The following is a 16,942-nucleotide window of genomic DNA, read 5'->3' as shown; positions in this document are numbered from 1 at the left end:
CTATTTTTACTTTTACATTGTTAAGGGTGATAACACTTACATTTTTATTTTGTAACTGCCAGTAAAAACTGTGCTGTGTCTGTAGTTTGACTCTAAAGACTGAAAAATCAGCAGATAGGGCTTATGTGATTGTGAATGTAGAAACAAGTCGTGAATTGACAGTCTAACCCTCCGACATACTTGTTTGGTTTGCCTAGTGATTTTTTTAAAAAGTTTCAGCCAACATTTTAAAATAAGGAGAGTTTTCCTAACAGATTCAGAGTTTGGGGTATTGTTTTAAAGGCTGTAAGATCTGGTCTGACGTTCCATATGGCAACACTCTGCTGGAGGCTGCCCGCTTTAAAATGGGCTTTCCTACTCCAGTTTGCTGCAGTCCCTACTACTCATACAGTGTATGCATGTGCTCAGACTCCTAGCCTGCTGTGTTCATTTACTTATTTACCTGACCCTGAAGGCATTTAAGTGTGTGACCCTGATGCCTGATCTGTTGTCCTCTTTGGAGTCCATAATATGTATTTCCTTTATATATGTGGCTTTATATTTTTCCAAGAGTATGTCATTGCCTTCGTTTTTTTCCCCCACCAATTGCTATTATCATATCCTCATTGTTTTTCCTCCCAAACTCTCTAGCCAATTGGGTATTTTATATGTTCTCCCTTCCCCCCAGAGTTCTCTATCCTCCTCAAGTTTGACCTGGTTGCTGTCTAGGCCTGCTACACAATTGACATTTGGGATTTTCCTGTACTGTTATACTAGGTTAGTTCTGCTGCTTCCTGGATCTCATCTTTTCTTTGGGTCCATTCAGTTTCTTCCGAGAAGGAAGTTCCTTTTTTTTTTTTAATGCTTGGGAGAGTAGATACCTGGCTGCCCCATGAGTACCAATGGCTCGACTGTTCTGACATCAGATTTTATATCATCCCTGCCTCCCCCACCCCACCACCTTTTCATCCTCACATTTGATTCCTGCCCTCCGCTGCCTTGGCGGCTCTGAGTCATGAGCCTCTTGGCCATTCTGCCAGGCTGATGGACTCTCATAATATCTGTGCCTACTACAGGGTCAGGCTCCCTGTGGCTGCCTCATCAGTTTCTAATCTTTCATACTCTGTCTCTTTTCCACAAAGTTGTCCCAACCTCTTTTCCAGTAGCCCTTACCTGTTCCCTCTGTTGTTTGAAATTATGTCTTAAAAAAACTTATTTCACTCTCATCTTGGTGATGATGTGTCTAGATGGAAAGAATATAAATGAATGCAGTTAATTTGTTGTCCACCATCTAAAGTAGGTGTTTTTAATCCTAAATTTACCTCTTTTAGGATTTAGAAGTTCCTTGTATTATCAACATGTTTATCCAATTCATAATTTTCTTTTAACTATCAAATTTAGATCTTGTACTAACACTGTTAAGGCAGTGGTAGCTGCCGTAATCATCTCCCAGTTCTCAGGGGCTTACCACGATTGAAGTGATTTCTTGCAGCTCTAACAGTCAAATGCAGCTGTCCTGGCATGACTGGCGTTCTTCCACAAAGTAATTCAGGGACCCAGGCACCGTCCGTCTTGTGACTGTGCTGTACCTTAGAGGATACATTCTCAACTGGGGCAGTATCACGCTTAGGGGGGCAAAATTAGCTCTTGGGGCCAAAAAAATCTCATTTTAATACATAAATCACAGATATACATTTGGTACATAAACAGATAAACAGTGTATTAAAATTTCCTAGGCGGAAGAAGACACCTAGGAAAAAAGTATCTGAAAACGCTCCTTACAAGGGCAACAGTGATGAAAGAAGGTTGAGAAACACTGCTACTGAGCCTAGGAGTCCACTGTGTTCAGGTGGAAGGGAAAAAACAAGGTGGTGAAGGCTCACCCACTTCTTAACAATCTTGGCCCCCAAATGACAGAGACCTCTTCGCCCACATTTCATTGGTGAGCTCTAGTCACGGGTCCCACCTTGTCACGGGAGGAGCTGGGAGGTGTAGCTCTGGGCTAGGCAGCTGCCTCTCAGTGACAACTCTCAACTAAATGAGGGGGAACACAGATTTTGGAGGACGGCTGGCCTCCAAACACAGGGGTCAGCAAACTTTGTCTTACAGAGCCAAGTAGTAAATGTTTTAGGCTTGCGGGCCATGTGGTCTCTGTCACAACTGCTCAAGTCTGCTTATTGTGGCCCAAAGCAGCCATAGACACTATTGACATGAATAGGTGTGGCTGTGTTTCAATAAAGCTTTATTTACATAAACAGGTGGCTGGCTGGCCTGCAGGCTGTGGTTGACCAACCACTACCGATCCCTACACCTGATGACCATTCCAGAGCTTTTCCATTGCCTACTTTTCCTTGCCTCTCAGGACCTAACCCAGGTTCTTCTACATTCCCTGTGCCGAGACGGGACCTACAGCTGCCCCTTAACTGAGTGAGGAGTCCATAGTTTTTCTGTGAGAAGAGTGGGATGGGGTATGACCCTCAACCAAGTGAAGTGTACAGGTCCCAAGTCTGGAGACAAGGAATGCATATTGCATGTGACAGTATGGTACTAAGCCATCCCCACCTCTAATCTCCGCTGCCACCTGACACGGTAGGAGGCCGAGTACCTGGCACATGTAGTAAGTGCTCAGAATATGGGGACAACTCCTGTATTCAATGCTCAGGGGTCCCTTAAAATACCTGCATTAGATGAAATAAGTCCTCAGAGGATCTGCGCTCTGCCTCTCATAACATTAGAAACTATACCATATTTTCAGTGGATTATTTCAATGATTAAAGCTAATAGTTTAATAACACGGCCATATGCTCACATTAGAAATGGAATAGAAAACTACGTATACAATATGATCTCAACCATCGTATTTTAAAAGTTTAGCAAAAAAAAAAAAAAAGGAAATATTCTCACAAAACGATGGGATTATGAGTGGCTTTTCTTTTTCTCTTGTGTATGTTTAAAACTTTTACAGTGAGCATGCTTTCTAGGTGGAGGAGAATAAGCGTTATTTTAAAACTATAGAGGAAGGGAGTCAGCGCTGAGTGTGAGTGGTAATGAGGGCGTCTGCCCGCTTGTGGGCATAGGCATGGACCCAAGGATTCCACCACCAATTCTGTCGGAACAAGTCCCTCTGAGGCAGCCTGTCCTGCTCACCCTCCCCCAAATTAGAAAGGCTTCTTTACATAGCGACTGTGGAAGGGTTCCAGCCTGCTTCTCCACTGAGAAATTCTTCTCATTTCTAAGTGATGAGAACCTCATCTAGATTCTGTTTCCGCTGAGGCGGGACCAGCCTCTCCGAATGAATCATCTAGATTATCAATAGGGTGAGGAGGAGAGGCGCCCGGGGTTAACTGCGTGTCACAGGCATTGGTCATCTCGGCCTCTCCCCGGTGGGCTTACTTGACTTTGGGGAGAAATGAAATCACTTGCACCCTAAAGTGCTCTCTGTGTTGGACCACCAGCCCGGTGGCCTGACCTCCAGGTGCCCCTGCCCCCCAACGGAGCAGAGAACAACCCATTCTGTAGTCGTAACCAAATTCAAGATCATACCCAAATGCCTGTAACTGTCCAGGAACCCTCTGGGCTCCTCATTTGCCTCTTCCAGGTATTGAGTGATTGGGTTTGGGGGCCTCCACCCATGTCCTGCCCACCTGAGTCCCTTCTCTTCAGCCCTTGGCTGTTTCTTCTGGTGATTTTGTTCTTCATTCCTGGGCTGTCTACACACTGCCTCAGCCTGTGCCCTCCACACTCATCAGACCTGTTGCATTCTCCAGCTCTTAGCCCCTTCACTAGGACAGGGTGGCCCCTCTCCCTTCACCCAGGGCCCTGTCTTGACTCTCAAGGGACATCATCTGCTTGAAAACAGCTCCCCGTGGCCTCCGTCTGCTTGCCCATAGCTTCCATGCTTCCCTGTATTCAACCTCCTCTGTCCTTGTTCCAGGACCTTCCTCTTAGCTCCCAATTAGGTTGGAGGAACCTTATCCCAGCTCTTTGCCTCCGCCCTGGCTCCTGTGTTCTGAGATCTGGTCCTAGCATCCTCTCTTTCATCTCAACACACATACCCTGGACGTGCACGTGATGTACGCGCATGTGTAAGGACCACACTCCGGCAGGCACAGGCACCGGTTAGTCCTGTGTGTGCACATGGACTCCTTACGGTGACTTGAGAGACACTATACCAGGGCTTCTTAGCCTCAGCACTATTGATGTTTGAGCCCGATAATTCTCTGTTGAGGGGGGCTGACCTGTGCATTCAAAAATGTTTAGCAGCATCCCTGGCCTCTACCCACTGGATGCCAGTATCATGTCCCCAGCTGTGACAACCAGCTATGTCTCCGGACATTGCCAGATATCCTCTGGAGGACGAAATCACTGCAGGCTGAGAACCACTACCCTACATGTCGGGGACCCCCTGCCCCCCCCACCACTCCTCTGCTCTGTCCCACCCACTGTGCCTGCCGTGTGCACACTGATCCTTGCCTCGGGGACATTGCTTCAACTGTCCCTGCTGAATGTCCAGTGTTCTCCACTCAGATTTTCACTTGGTCATCTGGGCCTCAGCTCAACTCTCACCCCCCCCGCCAAGGCTTTTCCTGACTGCCCTGTGGGAGCAAACCTAGTTGCTTCATCATGTTTACATGAGCACTATTATCCGAGGCACCCAGCCTCGGATTTGGAGTTGAGAGATGAAGACGGGTGGGTGGCAGAGTCAGAAGGCTGCCAAGAAGCCCCTCTCGCCGGCTTATGTAATTCGCTCCGCGGAGAGAGAGCGCAGTGGGGCTCAGCAAGTGAGTCCCTGGCTGCTTGTCATGTGAAGAAAACTGATGGGAACGACACTTTTCCTCCTCTGCTTCCTGCCCTGCTTTTTTGTTCTTTGTATCGTGAATAATGTGAATACAGGAGGAGCCTCATACTTGGAGTTATTTTTACAAGGTCTCATCTCTGCTGCAGATGACTCAGAGCTGGGGCCTTCTCTTGAAGACGTTTCTTGGGAAACGCCAGAGAGATGCTGCGCCCTAGGTGAGCTGGGGGTCAGAGAGGCCCCTGACCCATCTGGAGCCGTGTCCACTGGGGGCAGGAAGTGGGGCTGGAAGGAAGGCCTTGCTGAAGGCCAGCGCTTCTCCCGGCTTCCCTCTGCCTAGCCAGCCCTGCCTTTTCCTCACCATCCTTTTCTGCTCCAGCAGAAATGACCAGGATGGCCTGCCAGTCTGGAGAAGAGAGAGGGCACTGCCCCCAAGGTTGGCCCTGCAGGCTGCTGGTAGACAAGGCCCCAGCAGGCTGGTGGCTCTAGTCTAAAGGTATGAAAACTACCTGGACAGTGGTCACCAGGCCCTGAGGGAAAAGGAGAATCAGAGAAACCTCTTCTCATGTCTCCAGCCGCCCCCGCTGCCCATGTTCTTGGGGTGTGAAGGCTGCATCTTACTCTCTGTTTCTTCCATGTTTGGTGCTAAGACCCAGTGAATGCGTGTTGAATAAAGGAATTAATGAAAGAGAAGCACCTTTTTATGTGTAAAGCTGAACTACCTGGGCATGTGTATAGCACAGAACCTCATGCCGTGGAGGATGGTGGGTTCTGCACCTGCTCCAGAAGAGGGGCGTGCCCAGACCTCGGCACGTGGACTGGAAGTTGTCATCACTCTCGGCGCGGGCATCATCTGACTTGACCCCTCACTACCACTCTGAGGGGCAGAGGTGTCGTTTCCTTTTACAGAGGGTCACGGAGGTCAACGGCAGCACGCTCGGTGCTATGCAGTTAGTAACCGGCACAGCTGGGTTCTTCTGCCCTAAATCTGCCGATTCTGTGACTGGTGCCCTGACCCTGTGATGCCCTAGAACCTCAGAAACCCCAGAAGTAGAGACTCCCTTGCTTTTGGAAAAGACTCCACACCCTCCTTCACTCACAGCTGCAGTGCTGTCCTTCCGGAAGATCTGGTCCTTTCCCTTCTGTTCTGCCTGTAGCAGAATTGCTGGTTCTCACCCATCTGCTACCCGACAACTCTTGGGAGAATTGGAAGGCCCCTCTCAGACACCTCTGAGGGTTCTAGAGAAAGGGGGATTTGGGGGCATACACCCTTTTTCCTCCTGCTAAAATTCCCTAACCCCCCAACTCCCTTTCTTGCTGTCTTCTCCCAGGTCACACGGTCCCCGACTTACAACCCAGGTGGGTGGAAAAGGTTTCAAGTTGATCATTTGGAACTCAGAATGCATTTCTCCATAGAAGTAGCTTGAACATCATGCTGAGTCTACCTGTAATATATCTGAGATAGAGTATTAATAACATTGGCCAAGTAGAGAGCTAGTATTAATATTAATGATTTCATTAATTAATTAACTAATAATAAGCCATCACCATCTCTTGCCTGGAAGACTGTAGCAGCCTCGTCACAGGTCTGGCCTTTTCCACTCTTATCCTCCTATAGTTTGTTCTCTATGTGAAAAGCTGATCAAGCCCCACCTCTCCTCTGCTCTGAGCCCTCCAGTGGTTTCCTATCCCCGTGACCTGGCCCGTTCCTGCCTTGCCAACCTCACATGCCGGCCTTTTCCAGCTCCAGAAAGCTTGTTTCGCCAGAGGAGTCAGCAGCCACTGTTCCCTCTGCTTGGAACTCTTGTCCCTCCTCGAATTACCTGGTACAATCTCAGTTCATTCAGGTCTCTGCCAGATGACACCTTTTCAGTTGCCCCAGGACACTTCAGATAGGTGACCTCAGATACCCATCCCCCATCACTCCTGCACCCCTCCCCTTCGTAGCACTGATCATACCCATTCCACTGCTGGTGTATTTGTTTACTTGGGTCCTGCTGGTCTCCTCCACTAGGATGCCAGCTCCACAAGGGCAGGGACCTGGTTTGTTTTATTGGCCGTTCTGCTTTCAACGCTGGAAGAGTACCTGACATATGGTAGGTGCTCAATAAATACTTTTAAGTAAATAGATACATGAACGAACGAACGATGTGTCCACACCTGACCGATAGGCAGATTGTGGTTTCTTGTGGAATTTATCACACATTCCAAACATCAAAAATTAACTTCTTCATTTCCCAGCCCTTGGGATTTGAAGTGTAGGGACCTCATTTTAGTAATGAGTTCGTCGATTATTCTGGAAACCAGGACTTCTTACTCTGCATTCTTGGCGAAAATAGATACTCTTCTCCGGTTCTGAATTTGGCAAAGGAGGGGGGTGGGCACTTTGGTGTCGTGAGTCTCCTGCCTCCGGTTTTACTGAGAATGGCCATGTATTTTTGATTACTGTAGCTGGGTGCTTCTCACCTCGGCACCACTGACACTTTGGACCGGATAATTCTTTGTTGTGCTGTCCTGTGCACTGTAGGATGTAAGATGTTTAGCAGCATCCCTGGCCTCTACCCATATGATGCCAATAGAACCTCCCAGCTATGACAACCAAAAAATGTCTACAGACATTGCCATTCCCTCGAGGGACGAAATCATCCCAGGTTGCAAACTACTACTCTACCATGTGCTGGAAGTCTCGCCACACCCACCCCCCGCAACAAAGAATTATCTAGCCCCAAATGTCAGTGGTGCCAAGTTCAAGAGAGCCTGCTGTAGCACAGCACTGATGGAATGTTCTATTTTCTGCTGCCCAGTGGTAGCCACTTGTCACATGTGGCTGTGGAACACTTCAGATGTGGCTGGTACAACTGACGAACTGAGTTTTTAAGTTTATTTCATTTTAATTAATTTTATTTTATTTTTAAGATTGTTTTTATGTGGACCCTTTTTTTAGTCTCTATTGAATTTGTTACAGTATTGCCTCTGTTTTATGTTTTGGTTTTTTGGCCCCAAGGCATGTGGGATCTTAGCTCCCCGACCAGGGGTCAAACCCACACCCCCTGCATTGGAAGGCGAAGTCTTAACCCCTGGACTGCCAGGGAAGTCCCCATTAGTTTTAATTTAAATAGCCACTTAAATAGGCTAGTGGCTACCATATTGGAGAGCACAGCTCTAGAGAAACCTGTGCGGCTCACACTTTAGTGTCACACAAGTCATCTGGGGAGAGCAGAGTCTGATTCGGCAAACCTGGGGTGAGGACTGAGAGTCTGCATTTCTAGTGAATTCCCAGGAGATACCAAGGACCTCCATTTTAGTAAGATGACCTAAGTCTCTAACCTAAAGAGCATATAAACACAAAAATGACATTTCTGCTGCGTGGAAAGGCTTGTTAAAAGACACTGTGGTGTAGTATGGGGTGATGGGGAAACTGTGGTCTGTGGAGTCAGACAGATACTGGTATGAATCCACTGTTACTCAGCTGTGTGCCCTGGGCAACTTACTTAACCTCTCTGAGCCTCAGTCTCCTCAACTATAAAACAAAACAGTGATCATTCCCAGCTTGCAGTGTGATTCTGAGACACTGTATTTGAAAGCACCAAGCCCAGTGCCTGCCTGGCCCGTACTGGGCACTCAGGAAATAGCAGCAGGTGTTACTGATTCATCTAAAGTAAAGGCATCATTTACACACATCAGCCCTTAACGTTTAGGCCATGCCTGAGACCCCCATGTCAGAATCACTCAGATGTTCTTTGGAAAAGCAGATCCCTGGGCCCAGCCCACACCTACTGAGTCAGAGCCTCTCACGGTGGGGCCCTGGAAGCTTTGTTTATTGTTGTTTTTAACTGAGGTAAAATTCGCACAGCATAAAATTAACCACTGACCATTTTAAAGTATAGAGGTCAGCGGCATTTAGTGCGTTCTCAGTGTTGTGCAGCCATCACCTCTGTCTAGTTCCAAGGCATTTTCATCACCCCAAAAGGAAACCCCATACCCATTAAGCAGTCACCCCTCATTCTCCTACCAGCCCCAGCCCCTGGCAACCACTGGTCTGCTTGATATCTCCATGGACTTACCTACCTTCTGGGTATTTCAGATAAAAGGAATCATTCAGGGCTTCCCTGGTGGCACAGTGGTTGAGAGTCCGCCTGCCGATGCAGGGGACATGGGTTCGTGCCCTGGTCCGGGAAGATCCCACATGCCGCGGAGCGGCTGGGCCCGTGAGCCATGGCCGCTGAGCCTGTGCGTCCAGAGCCTGTGCTCTGCAACGGGAGAGGCCGCAACAGTGAGAGGCCCGTGTACCAAAAAAAAAAAAAAAAAAAAGGAATCATTCAATATGTGACCTTTTGTGTCTGACTCTTTTAATGTTTTCGAGGGTCATCCATGTTGTCGCATGTATCAGAACTTCATTCTTTTTTATGGCTGAATAATATTCCATTGTATGTCGATACCAGATTTATCTGTTAGCCAGTTGATGGACGTTTGGGTCGTTTCCACTTTTGTGGCTATTGTTAACAGAGCTTCTTTGAACATGTGTGAACACGTTTTTGTTGGAGTGCCTGTTTTTAGTTCTTTTGGGTTTACACCTAGGAGTAGGGTTACTGGGTCATTGATAACTCTAAGGGACTGCCACACTATTTTCTAAAGCAGCTGCACCATTTTCCATTCCTGCCGGCAGTGCAGAAGGGTTCCAATTTCTCCACATCCTCACCAACACTTGTTATTATTTTATTATTACCAACATAGTGGGTGCAAGGTGAAGCTTCATTCTTAACTTCCCCAGGTGGTCCCTATGGGCGCTAGAGCTGTATTCAGGAGAGCTTGCCCTGCACTGGGTTAAGTGATGGTCTACGTCTCACAGAGGCATGGGACTTGGGACTCAGTCAGACAGTGCTTTCGTTGGGCTGGTGAAACCCATCAGAGGATTGGAGTTGTTAATTTGAGTGTGTTTAAGAGGTTGGATTTTTTTTCACACATCTTACTGTCTTAGCCCATAACGAAAAACCACAGAGGATGGCTTATAAACAACAGAAATTTATTTCACACCTTTCTGGAGGCTGGATGTCCAAGATCAACATGCCAGCATGGTCGCGTTCTGTGAGGGCCCTTTCTTCCTGGTGCATTGCTAATACTTCCTCACTGTGTCCTCACATGGCAGAAGGGGTGAGGGCGCTATCGGTATCTCTTTGATAAGGGCACTAATCCCATTCATGAGACCTCCACCTTCATGGCCTAAGCACCTCCCAGAGCCCCCACCTACTAATAGCATCACCTTTGGGGGTTAGGATTTCAGCATATGAATTGGTGGGGGAGGGACAGAACATTTAGCACGTAGCACTTACTCCCTCCCCTTTAGTAAGGGGAACTGAGAGGATAGGGACAGCTTGTTCTCAGCCTGCGCTGGAAAGGCCAGATCAGTGCAGATGACCCGGGGGAGCTCCCCCACCCCAGTGCCCCCATGGGCAAGTTACTGCAAAGCACCTCTACCTGCGGCTTGGGGCTGGCCTGGAGGGCCTGTCCCGTCACGAACTGGCTTTGAATTCTTCTGTTTTAATAAAATTTAATGTGAAGTTTTGCACTCCACCAGATAGTATAGCTGGGCCTGATTTAATTTTTAAAATTAGGGGTTATCCCCCCAAATATTAAAGTGTATTTCAGGAACACATCAGGTTAATCCTGTGGCTCTGAGGATAAAGGTGATAAACCAGGGTTAGCGGGCAGAGGAGTGTCGGGGAGGGGGTTATCGTGGGAGTGCTTCATGAAAGGAATAGTATTCCTCTCTAACAATGAGGATTTTGTTTCCCTCTTCCGGAATTTCCTCGAATATAATCTCTGGGGTAGAAAACAACATTTAGACGATGCATTGTATCCACAAGCAAAGGGAGCAAGGTCCTACTGTAACTCCCTGGGCCACTTCAAGATTGCTCTAGGACAGAAGCCCAGCACCCGTGGCCTCCTTAGGTTCTCAGCCTTGGCCACATGTCACAACACCTGACCAGCTTTAAGCACTATTGTCTAATGGGTTTTGGTGAACCCCAAGCATCTGTGTTTTTTAAAGCTCCCCAGGTGATTTTGATGTGCAAACAAACTGCTGTGCTCACCCATGGGACACGATGGTGCAAAAAGCAGACACTTGCTCATGCCCTCAGAGAGCTTACAGTCTGACTGGGGAGGCCCCCTCGTTAATCACATAATTAATTAATTGCAACTTTGATAAGTGCTGTTGCACACTTGCGTTTCTGGAGAGTCCAAGAAGTCTCACTGAAGCTGTATTTGAAAGCTAACTAGATGTTAATGAGGGGGGAGCTAGGAGAAGAGCATCCCAGTCAGAGAGGGACCAGCATGTGCAAAAGTCCTGGGGTAAGAAAGAGCTTGGAGTGTGTGAAGACCTGAAAGACAAGCTGACTGGAGCTGTGAGCAAGGGAATAGGAGGCCTGAGGAGGTTGGAGAGTGGATGGTGGTCCGCCATCCATTGTCAGCCTATGATAAGTCTGTCTGATATGCTCTCAGTGTTTGAGCTGCTGTGATATTGGTCAAATACCCCAGCTTCTGTGTTCTGGAATAACCAGGTGCATGGAGACCTGATGAAGTGGCCACCTATCTCTCATAATGGTCTGAGCAGGAATGCCCTCTTCTAGTGCCTATAAATTATTCTTTTCTCAACCTCCATGGAGGTAAGAGTGGGGCATCTACAGAAGAGGAGAGATGGTTGGAGAGAGAATGGGAGTTTTCACCACATTGGAAAAGCTTCCAGGCCTCCCCATCTGTTGATAGAATGTGTCTCCCTTGAAAATTAGATCTTCTTCCGTGTCACCATCATCTCTGTACAGGAGAACTTGTTTGACAGAATGAGTGGCCCCCACGTGACTGGAGTCTAAGATTCTCATTGCATTGATGACCCTCCACCCTGTTTCTTAGATGTTCTTAGGTTAAATCTACAGATTTAATTCCTCTTCCTCCTCAATTTCTTCTCCTCCCCCTCCTGCTTTTCCTTCTTTTAAAAATCTGTGCCAATTTCTAATTTATTGTGGGTGGCATGGAGGGAATTCTTCACACTTCATTGGGTCCTGCTTCCCATTTCAGAAGCTCCACAGTTTGTCTCCTGTGTCCCCTCCCCTCCCCCGGCTGCCACCCTGCTCCTGTCCAGTTTTTGTTTCAACTGCTCTGTGGCCAACAGGAACCCTTCCTCTTGGGTTTGAGCCTCTCAGTACCCATTTAAAGTGTTCATGTCTCTATAGTAGTTTTTCCCTCCCAAGACTCTTAAATCTTCATTCTCCCCTTAACTCTAACAGCAGTGGGGTCTGTAAGGCATCATTAGTCACCACTGTGTACAGAAGGGGAACTGAGACCCAGACAGCCATGTGGGGCATGGGGCAGAGTCTGGCCTTGCCTGGTGGCTTGCTGCCTGTGGCTCCCTGGAAAATCACAGAGCCTTCCAGGGCTGTGTCCTCACTGGTCGTGTGGGAAAGACCTAAGTAAGATTTCCATGCCCGTAAGGCAGTGCCATGGTAGAGAGGAAGGGCTTTCCGGCTTCCCGTTCTGGTTCCGTCACTTAGTTCTGTGGTCTGGGACAAACCAGCAGGCCTCAGTTTCCTCACTTGTAACATGGTGATACCAACAGTGACCCCACAGGACTGTTGTGACTATTCGGGTGCTTCTTGGGAAGGCCAGCACCAGGCCTGGCATGTGTTTAGGCCTTCAGGGTGTGGTAGCTGTTGCATCTCCTCTCCCTTCTGGAACTCGGCTGTTGGTCCAAGGGAACCCCAGCCGTTAGTGGTGGAACTAGAACCCAAGTCTGCTGGCTGCCGGCCCGGAGCCCCTGGGTGGAGCTCCCTGTAAGTCCTGGGGTGGCATCCAGAGAGGGTGGGCCTGGGGCCACCGAGGTGAGACTCAGTGCCCGTTAGCCCTGGTGCAGGGGGACTTCCCACTGGGAACTCTCAGCACAGTGGCAGGGGACCCATGAGGTCACACACCAAGAAACTGTGAGTCATCGGGACCCCTGCACCCCAGTACCAGCTGGGAAATTGTTTCATGGATTCCTGTTGATTTTCACGTTGAGGAGTATGGCTGTCCCCACACACTGCTGTGTGATAGTAATGCTGACACTTACCCAGGGCCAGCTGGGAGCCAGGAAATGTGCTCAGTGTAGGACCTGTGCTCTTGCTAATCTCACAGCAAGGAAGGCACTGCTAACTCCATTTTATGAAAGAACCAGGCCAAATGGCCAGTGACGGGCGGGGTCAGATTTGAACCCAGGTCTGCTTGGCCCCAAAGCTCATGTTCTGTGCATGAAATTGTATGACCTTCCGTCGAGTAACATTCACCACGAGGCTTCTCCAGCAGTCATTTAATAATAGAACGCTGGGCTTCTCTGGTGGCGCAGTGGTTGGGAGTCCGCCTGCCAATGCAGGGGACGCGGGTTCGTGCCCCGGTCCAGGAAGATCCCACATGCCGTGGAGCGGCTGGGCCCGTGAGCCATGGCCCCTGGGCCTGCGCGTCCGGAGCCTGTGCTCCGCAACGGGAGAGACCACAACAGTGAGAGGCCCGCGTACCGCAAAAAAAAATTAAAAATAATAGAACGCTCGTTCACATCCCAAAACCCACATCCACTGTCAGTCTACGTCAGCCCTGACCAACTCATTTTCACCACTGGTCAAATTGGATTTGGCCAAGTTACCACTGTTGAAGAAAAAAATAGATGAGTCCCAAAACTTGCTATAAAATGGGAGGGAGGATAAGGTGGCCCCTGTGTTGGATGCCTCGTGCCAGCTTAGGAAGAGGGAGAATTAGCTGACATGCACCTTACTTTCCTGGTTCGCCTTAAGTAACTTCTTGGGCACTTTTGGAAAAACCTGCACATCTATAATGCATGGTCTGGATACCATCACAATGGAAGCATGCTGTGGGTCAAGAACCGATTCGGTCCTTATTGAGAGCCTCCTTTCATCGCTAGAATGTGCCGTGTTCCTTCCGTCACAGGAACTTTGCACAGCCTATTCATTGTGCTGGCAACACCTTTTCTTTCTGTCTTTTCCCTCCTGCCCCCACCCTATTTTGTTTCACTAATTTATTCTTAGGGCTCAGATTAAAGACTAATTCTTTAGGAAAGCACCACTGACCCTTTCCTGTGGCTAGATCTACCCCTGACATATGCTATTATAGCAGTAATCATACTTCTTCAGAGCACTGCTATTATAGTTATTTCTAATTTATTAATGTTGGTTTCCCCACTAGAGGATAAGCTCCATGAAGGCAGGGACCACATTGGTCTCAACTGTTGTATGCCTAGTGGTTTGCACTTGCCTGCTCTATACTAGGCACTCAGTCAACAATGGATGGACCAATGGATGGTTGGATAGATGGATTGAGCTAGTTAACTTCATTTCCTTTACCTTAACTCCAGCCAATATACTCTTCTTGCAGGAAAGGGGGATTGTAATCGCCTGTTTATATGTCTCCCTTGGGTCTCTTTGAAGAAGAACCCATATTGAGGACACTAGAATCTAGCCCAGCACCTGATCTATAAAAGTTGGCTGTGTGGTCTAAGCTTAATCTTGCCCATGAGTGATTCCAAGAACTATTGCTCCTGTCGGGGAGCCTGGAGAATTATTTTCCCATGTTGAGAATAAGGATGAAACACTCATGGAAACTGAGGGAAGTCCATCCCTGCTTCCCACCTCGTGCCATGGTTTAGCTTCTTGGTAAGATCTGCTATTGAAGTTGCCAGTTACTCTGTTGACTTATTTATACATAAATAGTTATTCCTGTAACCTTCACTTAGCCAACATTCAGAGATGATAGACAATCTTGGTAACATCACAGACATCGCTTCCAAAGCATTCCCTTGCTATAGGAATGTTTATGATGTGCTTATCGCTAGAATTTCATGAGCAGCAAACTCCCAAATTGCAAATGACTTAGCATTTGAAGCAGCGAGTGAGAGTGTATGTGTGTACGCACTTAAAAAAAAAAAAAAAGACTTTGAAAAGGGAATTTTTTCTTCTACAGAGATATCTTCTAGAGTTTAAAATAAGAACTACATAAAAGCTGAGAGTTTAGAGGAATGAGCACTTTCTCTTAAGCGTTCAAATGGGGGAAAATGACTTGTAATCTCTCCCTCAAGTATTAAGGCAATAGGCATTTAAAGGCTTTTTTGGGAGCTGGCTGTCACAGACAAAAGATTTCTCAATTTAAAAAACATCATTTTTATAACATTAAATGGTAGGAATGAACGCCAGCAGCCCTCTTGACATTTTGGAAATGCTTTATTTTTTGAAACGTCCCAGTCCATTTTAATAGATGACACTTTTGTTCTTCCCATTCCGGGCAGTAGCTTCGGCTGGGGTTGCCATAGTTACAATTGGAAGTTCAAGGTAGAGCAGGACAGGGCTCCAGGCACAACTTCTGACCAGGTTCCCGTGAACCCAGTGTGTTGGTGCCACCACCTCAGACACCCCCCCCCCCGCCACACTTTCCCAAAGTCCCTGCTGTAACTCTCCTTCTTGGAGAGAGACTCTCTGAACAGTCTGAACTATAGTCCAGAGGGTGAATTTGACATCATTTTTATTTCCAACCACCCTCTCTGAACCAAGAGCTCAGCCAGACATCTCAGGAAGGTTGCACTCTTTACAAACGTTTCCTATAGCAATGCTTCTCAGCTGTGGTTTGTGGAATGGTGCTGGTCTGCAAGCTGTTAACCGGTCCACGAGATCAGTACAGAAATTGAGAGGAAGCGCTTAGAAACTCTCATGCCGATTTGACAGAGTAAGCTGTTGAATCTTTAAGAAGTAGGCTTGTACTCTATGAATATTTTTGTCATTTCATTTTTCTACCAGTTCCTTTTCTTATATTTTATAAATGTGTTCATCCGTGGGCTTCCCTGGTGGCGCAGTGGTTGAGAGTCCGCCTGCCGATGCAGGGGACACGGGTGCGTGCCCCGGTCCGGGAAGATCCCACATGCTGCGAAGCGGCTGGGCCCGTGAGCCATGGCTGCTGAGCCTGCGCGCCCGGAGCCTGTGCTCCGCAACGGGAGAGACCACAACAGTGAGAGGCCCGTGTATCGCAAAAAAAAAAAAAAAAAAAAAAGTGTTCATCCGTGATGGATCAGAAATTAAAAACAAAGAACTGGTCCTTCATAACAAAGAGCTTGAGAAGCCCTGTGCTGTAGCGCTTGTAAGCTGCCTCTGCTCCCTGTGGGACAGGTAGGCTGTTGAATGAACTTGGGGAAATCACAGCACTTACCAAATTATCTTGTAGTGAAACATGTGTATGTCTCTCTCTCTCTTCTCTCTCTCTCCCTCTCTCTCCCTCTCTCTCTCTCTCTCTCTTTCTCTCTCTCTCTCTCTCTCTCTCTCTCTCTCTCTCTCGCTAGGCTGTTGCTTGAAAGCAGGGACTGCATCTGATTCATCTTTGTAGCCTCGTTCCTTAGAGCCCTGCCTGGCACATCGGAGGGCGTGGGAAACATTCGTCCTGCGCCTGTCTGCTCCCCAATGACATGAGAGTGGCTGAGGCCAGCCTCGTGAGCTCCCGCGGCTTCTGGATAGTGTCCTTGGCAGGCTGGTGATGGAGAGCTGGGAGCAGACGATGAAGAAGTGACCTTTCTTTCTCTTTTTCCCACAGAACTAGGCCTCCTCTTCCCACCTGCCCAGCAGCATGAGAGCAGCACGACTGGCCGGCCGCAGGAAAAGCCCCCAGAGCCAGGCCCCCAACCCGACCATCTGCTGCGGAGGCCAAGGTGAGCTTGCCTCCCTTTTCCTGGAAAGTCTCGGCATTTTCATTTGAACTAATTCTCTATGCTTTTGTAATCCCTTGCCATATGCTGGGAAAATGGGGTTTACTGGGACATGGGTAGACTGAAAAAGTACATGTCAGCCTAATGGGGCAAAACGTGCTCATTTCGGCTAATGGAGAGGCCGATGGTGGAGCAGAAAGGACACTGGATTGAGTTTCTGGGGACTGAAGCTCTCATTATTCCTCCACCACCTCCTGAATCTGGGACCTTGGGCAGATCTTTTGGGGATCGGGTATCCAGGGAATTTTGGATGAAGGAATCTCTGGGATAGGATAGAATTGGAAGGATGGTCCACTCATGTTCTGGGACTCCCTGGACAGTCTCCTGTCCCACACAGGGTCATAAAGGGCCTTAGAGGATAAGCCAGGCCAATTCCCGGCCAATGTTGA

At 48.2% G+C, this 16,942-nt stretch overlaps 1 protein-coding gene across 11 annotated transcripts in view; it reads left to right on the top strand.

The window, feature by feature from the left end:
• TRERF1 (transcriptional regulating factor 1) overlaps window positions 1-16,942 on the top strand; it is a 204,984-nt gene that overhangs the window by 122,211 nt on the left and 65,831 nt on the right. For all 11 annotated transcript variants that reach the window (XM_060307818.1, XM_030870725.2, XM_060307819.1 and 8 more), the window contains one exon: window positions 16,382-16,496. The gene's annotated coding sequence lies outside the window, so the exon portion shown is untranslated. The remainder of the gene's footprint in view (window positions 1-16,381; window positions 16,497-16,942) is intronic.

This window comes from Globicephala melas, chromosome 11 (genome assembly GCF_963455315.2).
Source record: "Globicephala melas chromosome 11, mGloMel1.2, whole genome shotgun sequence".
Taxonomy (NCBI): Eukaryota; Metazoa; Chordata; class Mammalia; order Artiodactyla; family Delphinidae; genus Globicephala; species Globicephala melas.
The sequence above is the reverse complement of the archived record's forward strand: the minus strand, read 5'-3'. Positions and strand labels throughout refer to the sequence as shown.